Raw genomic sequence first — 19,440 nt, 5'->3', positions numbered from 1 at the left:
TAGAGATGGTTGTTATCTACAATCATTTTAAAACATATTTTTCAAGATACACTGCAATAATGCTATATGCCCAATAGGAGTTTTAATCAACGACCTTTGTGCTTCCAAGGATGTCATTTCCCCCAAGTATAAAATGTATGATACAAATGCCCACATTATCTGGATTTCATATATTTATTATAAGGTAAATCTTTATTATGTTTACTATTAAGCAACAGATAAACTCTGAAAGTTGGCTTAGTGAAAATTAATTTCATCAGTTTCACAATTAACACAAATAAACTCATATTTATGTATATTCTGTAGTCAATTATTAATATAATCCAGACTCACATTTTTGACAAAGCTTATTGAATACATATAACCACAGAAGTTAATGAATAATTAAAGCCTTAAAAATTGCCTTAGAAGTCACTTGTTATTTATTATCATTTTATTTCCATAGTTACACACTTTACTCTCAACTTCCTGGAGCTCTAAAATCAAGCTTCATGGAAGGACCCAATTTTGATACATCTTGACAGATGATAAAACAAGTTTTACTTTCAGTAACTCATGGCCGTCAAATAGACTTCATTATGAAAAATTTAATGGACAAAATTGTTATTCATGTTCAAAGAACTGTTTTCAGTGGTATCGATCTTTACCTTTGTGGGCCATGCCTAAAAATTTACATAGAAATCTATCAAAGACTATATCAAATAACTGTATTACTATATCCAAGAACATAAACATTTTGATAGAAAACATCACATAATTTCTTCAACATTTATGATTAAATATCAAATGACTTATTTGAATTTCCTTTATTTAAAGAAAACTGGACATGATCAAAAAGGGGTAATGAAAATAACTCTAAAATTAGGTAAATTAATTATAATCTTACCGTAAGCTCACAGGTTAGGAATTCAAATAGAAAGTTCACCACCCTGAGACCTAGAAAAGAATAACCCAAAACATTCTTTATTAGTACTAGCATTCAATTTAAATTAAAGAACCTTAAGAGGTTAGTAATTCAATATGAGAAATGTTATTATATGAGTAATTAGTGTGCATATCACTTGACAAACATTTTTGACTACAGTATTTGTCTGAAATAGCATTACCAGTTACGCATGTTACATGAAAGTATTGTGATTTAAGATTAGTTATTCTAATTTGGGCTCTTTAATGCAGTGATGACAAACAAGCAGACAATTATTGTCTACTTGCTTCTTGTAAGACTATAGGTGATGGATATATTTGCAAGCTTAATGTATTTTGTTAGATAACCTTCTCTGTTACATTCATTTAACAATGTCAGATATAACATACATCCCAACATATACATGTGCAAACACGTACACATACAAATGTGGCTATCATACCGTAATCCTACTTTTTATCTTTGCTTTATCCATTTTAATCACTAATAAAAAACTCTCCATGATATATTCTGTAAAGTATGTAATAATTTTAAAGGCTGTACAGTACTCCATTGTTCACTATAAATCCTAAATTATTTATTTGATTTAATAATTATGCTAGTTATTATTATTGTCTTTAAATCGTCTTTAAAATATGCCAGTTAGTTACCATTGTGTGTGACTTTACATAATAGTTACTGAGGCCAGGTGCGGTGCTCACGCCTGTAATCCCAGCACTTTGGGAGGCCGAGGTGGGCAGATCACAAGGTCAGGAGTTCGAGACCAGCTTGGCCAATACGATGAAACCCTGTCTCTACTAAAAAATACAAAAATTAGCCATGTTTGGTGGCACACACCTTTAGTCCCAGCTACTTGGGAGGCTGAGGCATGAGAATTGCTGTAACCCGGGAGGCAGAGCTTGCAGTGAGCCAAGACCATGCCGCTACACTCCAGCCTGGCTGACAGAGCAACATTCTGTCTCAAAAAAAAAAAAAAAAAAAGGAAAAAGAAAGAAAAAAGAAAAAAAAAAAAGTTACTGAGCCCTTTGTAAAAGTTTTCTCATTTTGATGCAGTGGTAACTTAATCAACACACATTATTCGCCATCAAGTTTGTTTAATGTTTGATAGATACTATTACATATGAACAATAGAAGAAAATGAAATATTTAACCTCTGCCCTCAATGAAGAAATTAGTAGTACTTGCAAACTAAGTACTTAAGAAAATCCATGAATGACTAGTAGGTCTACAAGTAGGTGCTCTACTGTGTAATCTGTAGCTAATTGCTGTATAATATAAAATAGAAAAATTATAATAGATTGAGTCTTTTATGTCAATTCTTTAATTGTTGGTACTGTTTTGGGAGAATGTATTTTTCTCAGGTGTTTATGTATTAAACTGTTTCAACTAGTTTCTACCATAATTGAAGAAAATAGTTTATATAACTTCATTTATTTGATGAAGGAATAATACTTCATTGTTAGGAGGGATTATCATATGTGAAAGTGAATCTGACAGTAAAATGAACCACTGGAGAGGTGATATAAAATGTTTCTCTTTTTGATGAAATGTTAGAGGAAAACAAAGTGTCACTATCACAGAAGTGCAAAGGAGTACATTGCAATTCTTCTAGTAGACCTCCCGGGCTCATTCGTTCAGTGTCACTTTCTGCTTTCATTGACCCTCCAGGAGCAAGGGTAGAGATGATTTCAGGAGATCTATTCCTTATTGACATTTGTGAAAGGAGAATCCTCTCAGAAATCTAGTGTGATTTGAAATGCTGGTACTTTAAAAAGTCAATCAATGAATTAGACTGACCTTCTTTCTTGCCCTCCCTTTATATCTAGAGGTGCAGCAAATTAAATTTTGGTTAAATGTTAAAAGGTTGAGTATTAGAATTAACATTTGGCTGAAGCTAAATATTGCCATTGTAGAATAAACTTCTTGGATACACAAATTAAAAGTTTTAATTGTTATTACTATTTTATTATTAAAAGTTTAAAGTCAAGCTTTAAGGTTTTAACATTATAGTGCAGAAACCATAATTTCTTTTAGCACGATCAGATGCTAGATTACTCCTGCAGGCACTGTTGCATATTTGCAATACCAAATTGACACTTTTAACAGAATGACGGAATTTCAACATAAAAAGCACATAAAGAGATTTATGTCTTTTTGTTCTATCTAGAATGTTTATCTATATTTGAAAGTGAATATTTCGATATTAACAATAAATCCGAAAGACATCCTTGTTTGTATTACTGACGTTGTTACACTGATCAGATATGTTGGGTATGTAGATTGTAAGTCATGGCTCATGTTTAAGTTCAGGGATTCCAGAAATGATATTCAAAGTATTTGACTAATTGGTCTTCCAAGGACAAATCCAAACCAGAGAGGTAATTTTAGGCATACAAGAAGGTCAAAGCAGAAATACAGTTTATTCCAACTTTAATTTACCATCTTCAATGATTTGTGGAGCTTGACTCAGGTAAAGATACATTTAAAAAGGAAAGCATTGGCTGGGCATGGTGGCTCATGTCTGTAACCCCAGCACTTTGGGAGGCTGAGGCAAGCAGATTGCTTGAGCCTAGGAGTTCGAGACCAGCCTGGGCAACATGGAGAAATCCCATCTCTACAAAAAAATACAATTAGCCAGGGGTGGTGGCGTGTGCTTGGATTCCCAGCCATTTGGGGGCTCAGAAAGAAGGATCACATGAACCCTGGAAATTGAGGCTGCAGTGAGCCAAGATTGTGCCACTGCATCCAGCCTGGGGGACAAAGTGAGACCTTGTCTCAAAAAATAAATAAATAAAAAGGAAAGCATTTATTTTAACACGATGTGCATAAATAACTATTTTCAGAGAAGAGATTTGTGATGAAGGACTAGTTATTAAACTGTCAGAGACACTGACACTAGGTTAGAGTTTTATCCTTGATAAATTTTAAGAAATTTTATTTCACATAAGATTCTAGCTAAATGAATTGGATCAGCCTGGGCACAGTGGCTCACGCCTGTAATCCCAGCACTTTGGAAGGCTGAGGCAGGTGGATCACCTGAGGTTGGGAGTTCAAGACCAGCCTGTCTGACATGGTGAAACTCCCTCTCTTCTAAACATACAAAAATTAGGTGAGTATGGTAGTGCACACCTGTAGTCCCAGGTACTTGGGAGGCTGAGGCCAGAGAGTAGCTTGAACCCAGGAGGCAGAGGTTGTAGTGAGCCGAGATTGCACTACTGCACTCCAGCCTGGGTGACAGAGGAAGACTCTGTCTAAAAAAAAAAAGAAAGAAAAAGAAAAAGAAAAAAAAATGTGGATCAGATATACTTCTCTCATTTGTACTAGTTATTTGAGGAACAACCATTCAGAAAGCACTGATGTTAAGCCAAGTAAGCAAACCACAAAAGAAATTATTGATAATTTTATAATTCTGGTATCTTAAACTTTCCATGCTGAATAAGACATTCTTCAGAGCTGTGTTTGAATGACTGTGAAACTGCTACAGAAATCTTGAAAAGTTATACATTTGAGTACAATTTTTAGTATTATTTTAGTATTTGTGTAGATAAATGCCTTTAATGAATGGATTTATTGGATCTATGACGTAGTGTTTGGAGAAATTCATGAAATTGCTATCTTAGATGGTGATTTCTTCCTCGTTAAAAAGAATTAGAGTGCATTACTTCCTCCTGACTTAATTTTGCAGGGAGTCCAAAAATTTGGGGGAGGGAGAGGAAATTGAATAAAAATTATTTGGAAACCTAAAAATTAGAAAATCATTTTAAATAATAATTTTAAATAATTATAAATACTTCAAAATGATTGGGAATAATTTTAAAGGCAGTTTGTTGGGTTTAGGAAAACAATATTTAATCAGCAATAAATAGTACTGTAATAGGATTTCTACATTTTATCTCATGTATCCTCTATCGGTGCTGAGAAAAGTTTCATATATTAGAGATTATTTTCCACATTTTCACAGAAGAGATTGAAAGCTAACAATTGCCTGAATAAACTACAAAAAATCTTACTATCAATATGTTGTAAAGTCAAAATTGAACCTGAAGTTAATTAAATTCAAAATCCCAGTTAAGTCACATACCAGGATAGGATAACACTAGTAGATAACACTTACCAAACAAATAATGTATGTAAGATCCTGGTCTCAGTATTTTTATGTATTTTTTTTTTTTTTTTTTTTTGAGATGGAGTCTCGCTCTGTTGCCCAGGCTGGAGTGCAGTGGCGCGATCTTGGCTCACTGCAAGCTCCGACTCCCGGGTTCACGCCATTCTCCTGCCTCAGCCTCCCGAGTAGCTAGGACTACAGGCGCCCGCCACCACGCCCGGCTAATTTTTAGTATTTTTAGTAGAGACGGGGTTTCACTGTGTTAGCCAGGATGGTCTTGATCTGCTGACCTTGTGATCCACCCACCTCGGCCTCCCAGAGTGCTGGGATTACAGGAGTGAGCCACTGCGCCCCGCCCAGTATTTTTATGTATTAATCCATTTAATTCTGATAATTATATTTCTACTTTATAGATAAAACTGAGCTATAAGTATGTTGTTCTTTAACATACACATTTTTAACCCAGGGAGCCTTGCTTCAGAGCCTATGCTCTTAGTCATTACATCTCTATATGATCGTTGATCATTGTATGGTATTCTTACAAGTGCTATTTCAATGCACATATATGCATTTATTCTTTTCAGTTTTAGGAGTCAAGTAATTATACATTTATTATGAGTCTAATATCATCTTAGTGGGCTGGTCCTCATTAACAACTACAGTTAACATTTATTGAACACATACTAAGTGCCAAGAAGTGTGTCAAAGTCTTTAAGTTCATCTCATTTAATCTCCATAACAATCCTATGAGGTATTATGAGCATCTATGTTGTATAAATAAGAACACTGACTAGAAAGGTAAACAAATATATCCAAGGACAGTGAGTTGGTAAGTAATATAGTTGAGTTTTTAAAAGAATTATTTTATTTTTTAAGATCTGCGGTACACGTACAGGATGTGTAGGCTTGTTACATAGGTAAACGTGTGCCATGGTGGTTTACTGCACCTATCAAATCATCACCTAGGTACTAAGCCCAGCATGCATGATCTCTTTTCCCTAATCCTCCCCTGCCACCTCCACACCTCCTCTAACAGGCCCCAGTAAGTGTTGCTCCCCTCCCTGTATGTTCAGCTACAGTTGAGTTTTAAGCACAAACTCTCCTACCCTTCAGTTAGATGTAGCTTAGAGATACAGATTGTTTGTATAAATTTGTGGGGTATAAGTGTAATTTGCTTATATGTATATATCACATAGTGGTGAAGTCAGGGCTTTTAGTATGTCCATTACCAGAATAATATCCATTGTACCCATTAAGTAATTTGTCATCGTTCATCTCCCTCCCACTCCCTTACCCTCTGAGTTTCCATTGTCTATCAACCCAAGCTCTAAGTCCATATGAACATATTATTTAACTCCCACTTATAAGAGAGAATATGCAGTATTTTTCCTTGTGTGTCTGGGTTGTTTCACTTAAGATAATGACATCCAGTTCTATCCATATTGCTTCAAAGACATGTTTCATCTTTTTTATGGCCGAATAGTGTTCCATACTATTGTGTGTGCATGTCTGCATGTATTACATTTTCTTTATTCTATCATTTGTTGATAGGTTATTTCATAACTTTGCTATTGTGAATAGAACTGCAATAAACATATGAGTACAGGTATCTTTTTGGTACAATGATTTCTTTCCCTTCGGGTATGTATCAGGTAGTGGGATTGCTGGATCAAAGGGTGGTTCTATTTTTAGTTCTTTGAGAAATCTCCATACTGTTTTCCACAGAGGTTGTACTAATTTACATTCCCACCAACAGTGTATAAGTCTTCCCTTTTCTCTGTGTCTTTGCCAACATTTTTTTATCTTTTTGTTAATAGCCATTCTGATTGATGTAAGATGATATGACATTGTAGTTTTAACTTTAATCATTTTCTGATGATTAGTAATGATGAGCATTTTTGATGCGCTTTTGGCCATTTGTATGTTTTCTTTTGAATGGTGTCTATTCATGTCCTTAGCCTACTTTTTTTTTCTTTCTTTGAGACAGAGTCTTGCTCTGTCATCCAGACTGGAGTGCAGTGGCGTGATCTCAGCTCACTGCAACCACTGCCTCCATGATTCAAGCGATTCTCCTGCCTCAGCCTCCTGAACAGCTCGGACTGCAGGAGCCTACCACCACAGCTGTCTAATTTTTGTATTAGAGATGGGCTTTCAGCACGTTGGCCAGGCTGGTCTCGAACTCCTGACCTCCTGTGATCCACCCACCTCAGCCTCCCAAAGTGCTGGGATTACAGGCATGAGCCACCGTGCCCAGCCCTTAGCCTGCTTTTTAATGGGATTTGTTTTGTTGTTATTGTTAAGTTGTTTGAGTTCATTGTAAATTCTGGATAAACTGTCCCTGTCAGATGTGTAGTTGTCAAATATTATCTTCCATTCTGTGAGTTGTGTGTTCACTGGGTTGATCAGATTCTTTTAAAGGAGAGGACCTGCGAAAGAAATAGGGGGCTTGCATTTTAGTCAATTTAGAAAGAAACCTAAAATTGTATCTTCATAAAGCAGATACATAACTATATTCTCAATTTTTTATAGATCTATAAGAACAGTAAATAGATTAAAAAGCTTCTAGTCTTGCAACTCTAATAAATTATAATTAATTTTAGATAGTGACAGCCCCATAGTACCTAGCTCATTAAATGCTAAATTGAACCTATGCATTATTTATCAGACATGCCAAATTCTAGAGTTTTCTGCCAATAAATTTTAGAATACATAATATTGTTACAAAATATGTAAATTGTAGGTAATATAAGAATGATTTTGGCATAGGTTATCAGAAACAGTTTCTTGCAAAACCAGATAACCTTCTATCCATTTAGAAAAATGCAAATAAATGCTTTAAAAAATAACAACTTTGAACTCTTATCTTTCAAGACTGTGAAGCTTATCATCTCAGAAACACAATTCCTATTATAATTGTAGCCAACATATTTGGGAAAAAATGTAGACTGTTTCAGTAAAACCTTGCACATTATAAACTCTCAATAAATAATCAATGACCATCTAAGTGCTGCAATAAAGAAATAATAACTGGATAGAACCTTAGGAAAAAAAATGCCCTGTGTTTAGGTGTTAGAGTTTACCTTATCAAAATCTTCTCAATGTCTTAATCAATGCCTAACTTATTTCTTACAAAAAAGATCTTAAACCCTGGAAAAGTTGGAATGACTGGCAAGTGGTGAGACTAGCAAACTATCCTATGAATAATGTATGTAAATCTATTGAATAAAATGGTGTATAACGCTTGTTAAGTAATTTACACATTTATTCCACAAATATTTACTAAACAATTATTTACCAGCCACTACTATACTATAATGTGAGGTTAAAGTGACAAATAAGACAAAAACCATAATAGATTTGATATTCTGGTTACTAATGTTTAATAACTGTATATTTTATTGCCACTTCAAAAGCTACTAGACATTGTACAATTGCATTCTATAATCTCTTCCAGGATATTTCATTTGGTATTCCAAAATCTAGCTTGAAAAGTTTTATATAAGGTTGAGTGGGTTTAACACTATGGCAGAAACTTTTAGTTATCCCTCAACATCCATCTTACTTTACTTATTTTTTGCTAAGTTCATGACCACTTGCAGTAAGACAACAATCCTTAGTCTCAATGCCATAAGATTAAGTTCTAGCAAAAGCACACAGGTAGACGTTGGGTAAGCAACGTCTAAACAGTGTCAGTGAATGTTAAGAGACATGTTCATCTTTGTCCCTCTGTCCCTAATTTAAATTTCTGGTTAGATAGCAGAATTAATGCCTGGAGCTCCAGCAGTCATTTTGTATCATAAGAGGTCACCCCAACCTCTTTGTTTATCAGACTCCCAAGTAGAGCAATTAAAATAGGAGGAATCCAGATCAAATGACAGCGTGGCATGTTATCTCAGACTTGGGTGGATTATTTCTTGGATTTGAGAGATGAATAAATTCTACGGAAACAGAAAGCAGATTAAAGTTTAGCAGAGAATAAAGGGTGGGAGGAATGGGGAATAACTGCTAATGAGTAAAGAATTACTTTTGGGATGATGAAATTATATCTCAATAAAGCTGTTATATTTAAAATTTCCTTACACTATTAGTTTATCTCTTAAATAATTTAAATGCATTTTATACTTTACAAAGACATTTGTGTGGTATATTCTTCTGGAGGCTCAGATTTGTCTGAATTTCTGAACCTGCTATAATGCATTAACGTGTTAGTATATATTAGGATGAATAAAATAAGAAAAAACTATAATCTCTGTCTTCCATTGTCTAAAACCTCCTGGAAAGAAGATAAAGGCTATTCATGAATTAACACCAAGAAAAACCATTAACCTCCCAGAGCATTTGATGGAATTTCATTATACAACTGAAAGTCATTTGAAAGTTTACTTGTTACTACATAACAAAATATGTGATTAAAAAAAATCTATGGAAAGTGTTGCCAATAAATAATATAGGCTGGAATTTGTACTTTAGCCTGTTGGTTGTAGTGCCTTTGATATCCTCCTCACTGAATGAATATCTATTCTTAAATTATGCTCACAAAATCTAAAATGTCAAAACCTCTAAACAAAGTTTCATACTAATTCAAAAGGTATACAATGAAAATGATCACAAATATTTTGGGTATCAATGATATATAAAATAACATTAAACAATCCATTTAGCAAGTGGGAATTTATGTCTCTTAACCGAAACTTTATACATCCTTATGTTTACTATTTTGACTCTTAGGCATTACTGCTCAGAAAAATGCCTCTCTAAATTATTCAAAACACTAAAATCTTATTAAAATGTTTGATGCTGTGTTGAAAAGATTGACAACAATAACCTCAATCTATACACGGGTGCATTCCAAAAACGTCCTCTGAACTCTTTTTCATGAATGACATTGTCATAATTTTCCTTAGTTGACAATGAGCCACATTAAGTGGTAAAACCTAAAGAAATAATAATGCTCATCATAAAGTTGCGTTGTTATAGATAACTACGCATTTAAGAAGAAATTATAAATTGTAACTCCCAGCATAATATAATGATCCTTTCATTTCTGGAGATAGTAATATTGAAAAACCTGTAAGTCCATGTGAAAGTTCACAAGATTGGTATAGCCTTTATGTAAATTCATGGTAACTATGGCAACATTCATTTTCATTTTACTTCAGCTGCTGCACTAAAACTCAGATAAGCTTGGAGACTCAGTCTTATAGTTGCCAATATGACTAGCGGATCCTTATCACTCCCTATTCTGAAAATATACAGCAGCATATGGGTGCCACTTGTCCCTTTCTATCTTACTCGCCATGGTTGGCTACTTTAATCAAGCCCTGAAAGTATCCTGTATTCTCTTCTTCCTTCATCCTTACCATACTTTTTGCCAATTGGCAACTCAGAGGCAGAGGCTAAGTATGCAGTGGTACCTCTCAAACTCAAAAGCACATAAAAATCACCTGGATTTTTGTTGAAATACAGATTCTGATAGTTCTGCCTTGTTAGGAATACAGAATCTCAGGCCCCATCCCAAAAACATGCATCAGAAGCTTCATTTTAGTAATACTAGCAAGCTATGTAAAGCTTCCTAAGCCACGGTTTCTTTATCTCAGAAATAGTTTATATATATATGATGTGCCCTGCAACCTCTGTCTCCCCTTAATCTCCCCTCACTCAAATCTACCCCATCTCATTTAGATGATGCTTCACAAACCCTATCAACCTTTTAATTTTTGGAAAAGAAAACTACTACATTAAAACATTTTATTTCGTCTATTATTATTATTATTTGCTATGCTACCACACAACTAAACCTCTATGTTGCTCATGTTTCACCGTCACTATTCTCTCTCTACAATTACCTAACCATTATATTCCTAATGCTGTAGCCACTAAAGTAAAATATCTCCAACTCCCTCCCATTTTGTACCTGCTTCTCTCTCCTGCTATGATATGACTTGTTCACATATTAAGTGGATGAAAGTTATCCATGAGAAAAACTTCAACTTCGTTATTCTACACTTCAAAAATCCATGTGCATCTTCATCCATTCCTCTTCTATTACTTTATTTCCAAGAAAGGATCTCTCTCCTTCCTCCTCATAGTTTTGCTGTCATCCCCTCTTTTCAGTCCTGAATTACCATGCACCCTTTATGCTTTTTCTAATGACAACAAATTTCTCATTCTCCACTTTATCTTTACTTTCAATCTGTAATGTCAAGGCTTATCTCTCCTGGAGAGCTTTGCCCTTGACCATCCTGAGTCTTCAAGCTTTCTTTTATTTTCTTCTTGTGTGGATGCTCTACACTTCTTATGATTTCCAACATTTTTTTCACCCAAAAAACTATAATGATGCCCTTTATTGAACATCCACAAGGATGCCAAGACATCAAATTCCATGTTCCTTTTAAAGTCATCATCACCCTGGAAAATTTACAGCGCACAGAATTTAACCACTTCTTCCTTCATGAAATTCTCTTTTTCCAGGAATTACAAACTGCCTTCTAGTTTTGGATTATTATCATTTTTGTTTCATTATGTTTTTATGTTCTCATGATTACATCTTATTGTCTTTGCCTTTATTTTCTCTTCTTCCCAGTACTTTGAATGTAAAACTTCCCAGTTTTACAGCATGTTTATCTCAGTGGCAGACACAATGCCTAGGGGCAAAGCTGTGCTCACGGATGTTTGAGTGAATGCAACAATCAAGGAGGTATGAATATATTTTCTGATCCTGTCCTCTTTCTACTTATTCCTATATGAACTTGTACTTAGACACTTGGTTGAAATCTTCATCTTTACAAGTTTCATCTTCAATTTACATCTTAACTTTCCAAATTAGTATTTCTAGATCTGAATGTATTTCTGGTCTAGGTGCTACTTTTCGAACTTCTTGCTAGATATTTCTACCTACATATTGCACAATTACTTTGAATTAAAAATGTCCAAACAAAATTTATCCCCTTCCTGCTAAAACCCACTTTGCTCCTTGGATTTTTCTTTCTATTAGTGACACTTCTAACTTGTCATTCACACAAACCTAAAAGGATAGTTATTACTGATTCTTCCCTTTCTTTTCATCCCTTCATCCAATCATTTTTCAAGCCCAACAATTCTACCTCTGTTGTCTTCATGAAAATGAAGAAAGACCATCCAGATGTGAATAAGTAGATACTATTTATTTGCAGTTGGCTACAGCAAGGGAGTCAGCCATGCATCATTTGCATTTGCCGGAGACTCAAAGGTAGATAGGGGAGCAGCAAAACCTAACAGTGAATAAAAAGGGAAGGCTTGAGGTGTGCTCTGATTGCAGATAAATGAACACAGAGAAACTGGAAACAGGCTAACTAGAAGTAGAGCAACCTATGTGATTGCTTTGGGAGATATATTTGGCTTCCTCTGGTTAGTTCTGAGTTGGAAGCAGTGGATAAAAATTAAAGAAGTTGGTAGTCAGTGACCTGAAAATGTCCCCAACGTCCTGGCTGTTCTGAACCAACTGCAGAGGATGTGGTTTGGTTTCCTGGGCTAGTTGCTGTGGAGGTGGTAGGTCAGAGTTTTGTCACATATGTTCTGGCTGTTAACCATCTGTATATTCAGTCTCTCATCTCTCATATTTCTTTTTCCCCTTCCAATCACAGGGCCATCCCTCAACTCAGCCAGTAGTTTTGCTGTAGACCTCATTATTTGGTTCTTGAGATCAGATTGTCTCATCCTTCTATAACCAAAGAAGAGTATAAGGTTTGAGAGTATATTGGTTTAACGAATACTTGCTAATACAAACAAATCTAGTATAATTGGCATAATGAGAATGATTATGTAGTCATAAGCATGCAGTAAGATTATAATTCTTATGAGTTGAGTTTTATGTACCAGGCATTTTTTAGTAATCAAAATATTTTCATTGAACATTATTGCTTCTTCTAAGCTGTCAGTTGCTCAGTATGAAACCTATACAAACTATATTCAGGATAAGTTAGTTAATCTTAAGGCACAACATTATTTCCTACATTCTATGAGGTGAAACATCTTTAGTTGAATAAATTAAATACCATTTTTAAAACAGAAAAACCCATAAATACTCACATGTTTCTCTACCGTTTATGCTAAATAGGTTGGACATTGATAAATGGAAAGGGATATAGTCAGAGAACATCTAAATATTTAGTCCTGTGTATAGACCTAGGCCACTCTGAGATATGACTGTCAAAAATAGAGGGGAAAAAAAGAGATACATCACTTTAACGTGATTTCTACAATCTCTGATTTTATTAGTATATCACATTTATTCCATTTTATCGGTGTTTGAAGAAGTAATTGGTCATGATCTTACTCTTCTTCATCAATTAGCAAGCATTTATTGAACATCTATGTTCCTAAGTGTCATTTCAGATACTGGAGAGCATAAGTCATCACTCTCTCCTGTGATGTTGAATTAAGGAAACCAGCCTATCATAGCAATGTTGAAAAATATGAGAGGAGGAAATGTGTATATAGCTAATAAAATGTGTTATGTGAATATAATTGTTGTAAAGAGGGGAGATAAAAAATTATTTTAGAGGAAAATAAAGCTGGAATCAACTTCAGGCTTCTACTATTTTAGTTGTATCACATCCAGCAGGTTACTTAACTTACAGAGGCCTAAATAATAATTATAATTGTTAATACTAATATATAAGAGATAATAGTAATGATATAAGCAAACACATGTACACATTACATGTGTTTTAGGATTTTAATATACTAATCTATGAAATTCTCCTAACAACTCTAAGTGGTAGGCACTTCTATTATATTTCTTTTACAGACAAATCAACTTAGGCACAGAACAATGAAATTACTTGCCCATGGGCATAGATCTAGATAGGAGAGGGGCTTGCTAATGACACAGATTTATATGCTGTTAGAACTATTAATAGGTAATTTAATTGAAGTGCCCACTATGGTAACTGATTCCCAATGGCAGCACACAAAAGACCAGTTTGCTTCCTTCTATCTAAATATGAGATATTACAGTGCTTCTCAAACTTCAGAGTACATCAGAAAGGCTGGGGGGTCTCACTAATTCCCTCACTGGGGAGTGGGATCCAAAAGTAGCATTTCTAAACCAAGTTCCCAGGTGATGTTGATGCTGCTGCTCTGGGGATCTGGATGGAACTGGAGGTCATTAAGTTGAAATAACCTAGTCACAGAAAGACAAATACTGCATGTTCTTACTCATATGTGGGAGCTAAACAAATTGATCTCATAGAGAAGAGAATGGTAAATAGTAGGGACTGGGATGGGTTGGTGGTTGGAATGGGAGGATAAAGAGAGGTTGATTAATAGGTACAAACACATAGTTAGAAGAAATAAGTTTTAATGTTGGTTAGCAGACTAAAGTGACTATACCTAGCAACAGTATTCTGTATACTTCAAAGTAATAGAAAAGGGGACTTGAAATTATACCAACACATAGAAATAATACTCAAGATCATGGATATCTCAAATATCCTGACTTGATCATAACACATTCCAAACATGTAACAATCATCTGTACCCCTAAATATGTAAACTATCATGTATCAATAACAGAAAAAAAATAGTCCCAGTGAAGCTATGGGACCTGCAAGGATTTTAACCATAGGCAGCGATAAGGACTAACCCGTAGAGCAGAATTGGAAGACAGAAGGGAGAAAAAATAAAGTGTCTTCATAAATGACCTGCTGATTTCAGTTTATTCAGTTCCTTTATTCATGGCAATGTTTGCTTCTACTGGGTTACATTTTCTATTTTGACAGTATGCACATTTAGATTGGTCATTCAAATTGCTCAGAGGAAAAATTGAGGACATCTCTCTGGGAGAACAGCCAATCAACTTAGGCAAGGGGGTAATGAAAGTCATAGCCACTTCACGTGCCAATCCAAATTTTATACTTTGGGAGGGGATTTTCTATAATATGATAGTTTTTGATTACTCAGACTTTGATGATCAAGTTTATCTTATTAGTGAAAGATAGAAAAAACAGGAATATATTTCTTAAAGTTGCACAGAAATAATTAGGAATAACTCTGAAACTAATAATTTTTAATATCCATGTTTATGAAGGTTGGCAATTATATTACCTCTACTACCAGTCCTTGAATTGTTAATTAGAGAAAAAAGTGAAAAGACAAATGAAATATTAAGGGAACTGCATCAATATGTTTTCTAAATATTTTAATCATCAATGTCATCATTTTAGCTGAGTATAATGAAGAATTATTAAGAGCCAGAGCTTTTCTACGCATTTTGAAAGCATTTTATGAGTTATTTCTTATAGCTGGGTTCAAACTCTTTGTATCCCCACTTGGAGAAACTGCGACTTAAAACATTTTAATATTAGAATTTGTAATATTATATTCAAATATAGTATTTTTAGTTTTGTGGCAAAATTTTTATTCAATTTTAATTTTTATGTATTTATTTACAAGCAAGTTGACCACTTCCGTATGCTTGCTAATAATTTGAAGCAATTCATGCCACTTCAACTTTCTTAGCTCTAGGCAATTAACTGCAGAAATATTTGTTTCTAAATATATGAAATGGTGAAAATTATGTAATAGTGAAAACCAATACAACAGTAGTTTATTTGGTATGTATTGTTAAATATTTGATAGTAAAACATAGCACACAGTAGCATACAGCAGACAAAATCAGTAAAATCCTCAAGGATTTTATACATTTCCTACATAGAAAATTTAGATGTTCTTGGTTGCAGCTATTTTTTTTCATTTATTTAATAAAATGTCTTTCCTTTTCAAAAGGTTCCTGTTAACTCTTGTGACATGTTCTCTCTTTATTCTACATATGTTTTTAAAACATAGAACAAGTAATACTGATCTGTAGCAATTAAGACAGGTCGCCGGTGTTTCTGATTCCTCAGTAAGACCATGGAAAATAGGATTTTTCTTAGGAAGTGAATCAGCAATCTATGGCAACAATCAATACACCGTGTTCCAGTGATATTTCAAAATGTTTAACAGCCTTAGATAACTTTTGCAGTAATTACGATTAATATTCACAAACATAGCAATAGGATTTATGTGTTACTGGATTTTTAAAAATCTAAAATGCCATGGATTATAAGACAACCCATTATTTCACAGAGCTTTACAAAAGAAAAAAAGTTAAATTATTCCATTGGGTATGCATCCTAATTTCAGAGATGTTAAAATTTGAACAACAACATATGGTAAACACACGTAGCAGTAATTGTTTTCATTAGTAGATGTTTGGAGTAGTGTTTATGAGCAAGGGAAATAGGCACATGTACACGGGGCTTGTGGGAGAAGATGCTGGGTCATTATTTCTACAGGTCATCTTGGCAATATCTATCCAAAGCCCTCGAACTACTCATACATTGTGATTCTCATTATGATTCCTCTTACTCAAAAGAGTAAGCAACTCTTACTCTCTTTTGTATAAGAATGTAACTTAAAAGAAAGAGTGCAAACATTTCGGAGCAAATCGATACCTGAAAGTTTTATGATTTAACAAGATTTATGAAATATAATGTCAATAAAAATACAAGCCAGTTGGCTAAGCACAGTATGCCAATCACTTACTGTATGGTGACTGTTTCTATTTTTTAAACACATTTCCAAATTAGGATCATACAGCAAATACTGTTCTATGATCTGTTTTTTTTTCCACAGGGCAATATATCACAAGAATTTCCTTCTGTATTATGACAGAATGTGAGCTCCTCACAGGCAGAAATCTTTGCTCTCTTTACTAATATTAATATATCCAAAGGGCTTAAAAGAGACCTTAACACATAGTGGGTACTTAATGTTTATAAAACACTGTACCTATGACAGTGTTCAACCTTGAAAATGAAGGTTAGCAACACTGCTTACACTATGATCCCCAATTTTAAATGTTTTTGTATGAACATTATAAAAAGACTATTTCTTCTTAACAGATTAATTATCTGTATCCTTATTTCTAATGTATTTTATGTCTTATTTTCTGCAATGAACATCAATTCCTTAACAATTCAGAAATATTAAACATGTAATTTTTAAAATAGAAATGGCTTCATATAATTATTTTTTATTTTATAAGACATTCAAGATAACACTTGTCTTTTTCATAATAAAATGATAATCATTTACATAAAAAGAACATGAGCTTGAACCATTCTTACCCAAAATCTGAATCTTAGGCATATTACATTCTCAAATAAATCTAGAAATGAAAAGTTTCTCCCTTGCCTCCATTTGAAATACGGTTTATCTTTGTTTGCTTTATAAAAGTCCTTTAGAGGTTAATGATATTAACTCTTTCTCATGTATGTGGCAGATGGATTTTCACAGAAGGTCACTTGCTTTGGGTATTATTGTATTTGGAGGAACAGAAGATGCAAAGCTTTAGGTAATGAAACAAAATGGGCTCCATTTTGGTATCTTAATTAGAATGCCTTCTGTGGTAAGCAGCACGACCCCCTAAAGGTGTCCATGCCTTAATCCCTGGAACCTGTGTTCCATGGCAAAAGGGATTTTGCAGAAGCAATGAAGACTATGGACCTTAAAATAGGAGGATTGTCTGGGTAGGCCCATTCTAACCGCATGAATCCTTAAAACGAAGAGCATTTTCTCTGGCTGTGGTTAGATGGATGTGGCGGAAGTCAGAGAGATTGAAAGCGTGAGAGGGAGGCACCCTGCCATTCCTGCGGTGGGAGGACATATGGAAGGCATCAAAGGGAATGCAGGCAACCTCGGGGACCAAAGACCATACCAGATGACAGTCAGCAAGGAAATGAAGAAAATGGATCTGTGTCCTACCTCCAAAAGGAAGTGATGAAGACCAGCAACCTCTGTGAGCTTAGAAGCTGATTCATTCTTACAGCCTCCAGGGAGGAACACAACACTGCCAACATCTTGATGTTGGCATTGTGAGAATTTAAGCAGAGGACCCAGTTGAGCTGCACTGCATCTGGAATCCTAACCTACAGAACTATGACATAGTAAACGAGTGTTGTTTCAAAGCCCTAGGTCTGTCACAAAGTATAATGGCGGCAACTTAAGAAAACACAAATAATCCTTCAATAAATTAAGTGAATACATATCTAGCTATGTATTTTTCTGGCACTTTTCAATATGTGTTCTTTCAGTTTTAACTGACACATGAGTGTGTATATTTGCGTGGTACAGTGGGATGTTTCCATATGAGTTACATTATGTAATGATCAAATCAGGGTCATTAGCATATTCATTACCTCAAATACTTATCATTTCTTTGTGGTGAGGGCATTCAAAATTTTCTTTTATAGCTATTTTGAAATATACAATACATTCTCAACTACAGGCACTCTACTGTGTAGTGAAATACCAGAACTTATTCCTGCTATCTAACTGTAATTTTGCACCCATTGACCAGTCTTTCTCCATTCTCCCCACACAGCCTCTGACAACCACTATTCTACTCTCTACTTCTAGGAGATCAACTTGTTTTGATTTTTTATGTCTGATAACTTTAAATATTTGAAGTTTAGTTTTTTTCTTAAGGCTTTTTTCAATGTGGAATTAAAAATATTTGTTCTCAAAATTATTTAGCCATTGTCATAAACTTGTTATGAAATAATTGGAGAATCATTTTCTTCACTAATTTAAAATACACCAATAAATCATACAAAATCTTAGGTAAATTTATGGCCTTTTGCCTAAATTATATTTTGTTCCATTTCCATGCTGTAGATGAGTTTGTGTGAATGAGGCCTAGATAAAATCTATCGCGAAACAAATTCAAACAAAACAAAAACAATGCAAAACAAAATCAAACAAAACAAAATATAGAACACACTGTCATAGTGTTTCTTTCTCCATGTATGCTTATATGTTCATATACAATATGAAAAATAATTGAAGAGCAAACTCCCAGTCTGTCCAGTGTGGGTGGAGGTTGACATTGAGGAAAACATTATTTAACAGTAGGAGAAGGTAATAAAAACAGGAAATTATGTAATTTGGGAGAGGATTCAGGCATTGAGCAATCAATCTGAAATTTCTCCTCTAGCTGAACTCTGTTAAGTTGATACTCCTTTTGTCATTCCCTACTCCTACTAGGAAGTGCCAATTTCCTGGTATCTATAGCGGATTTTTTCCCCATAGCTTACAAGCAAACAGATGTACAATTCACGCAGGTGAAGATTGCTAAAACCAATGTAATATCAATAGCAACAGGATTATATGGCTGTAGGGTGTGGTGGCTCATGCCTGTAATCCCAGCACTTTGGGAGGTTGAGGTGGGTGGATAACCTGAGGTCAGGGGTTCGAGACCAGTCTGGCCAACATGGTGAAACCTCGTCTCTACTAAAAATACAAAAATTAGCCAGATGTGGTGGTACACACCTGCAGTCCCAGCTACCTGGGAGGCTGAGACATGAGAATCACTTGAACCTAGGAG

General features: G+C 34.6%; 1 protein-coding gene across 13 annotated transcripts in view; it reads right to left on the bottom strand.

Moving 5' to 3' along the window:
- Positions 1–19,440, bottom strand: part of PTPRD (protein tyrosine phosphatase receptor type D) — a 2,314,079-nt gene that overhangs the window by 1,285,324 nt on the left and 1,009,315 nt on the right. For all 13 annotated transcript variants that reach the window (XM_055294262.2, XM_063609868.1, XM_063609869.1 and 10 more), the window contains exon 7: positions 887–936. The gene's annotated coding sequence lies outside the window, so the exon portion shown is untranslated. The remainder of the gene's footprint in view (positions 1–886; positions 937–19,440) is intronic.

This window comes from Symphalangus syndactylus, chromosome 9 (genome assembly GCF_028878055.3).
Source record: "Symphalangus syndactylus isolate Jambi chromosome 9, NHGRI_mSymSyn1-v2.1_pri, whole genome shotgun sequence".
Classification (NCBI taxonomy): domain Eukaryota; kingdom Metazoa; phylum Chordata; class Mammalia; order Primates; family Hylobatidae; genus Symphalangus; species Symphalangus syndactylus.
This window is presented reverse-complemented; position numbering and strand designations above follow the sequence as displayed.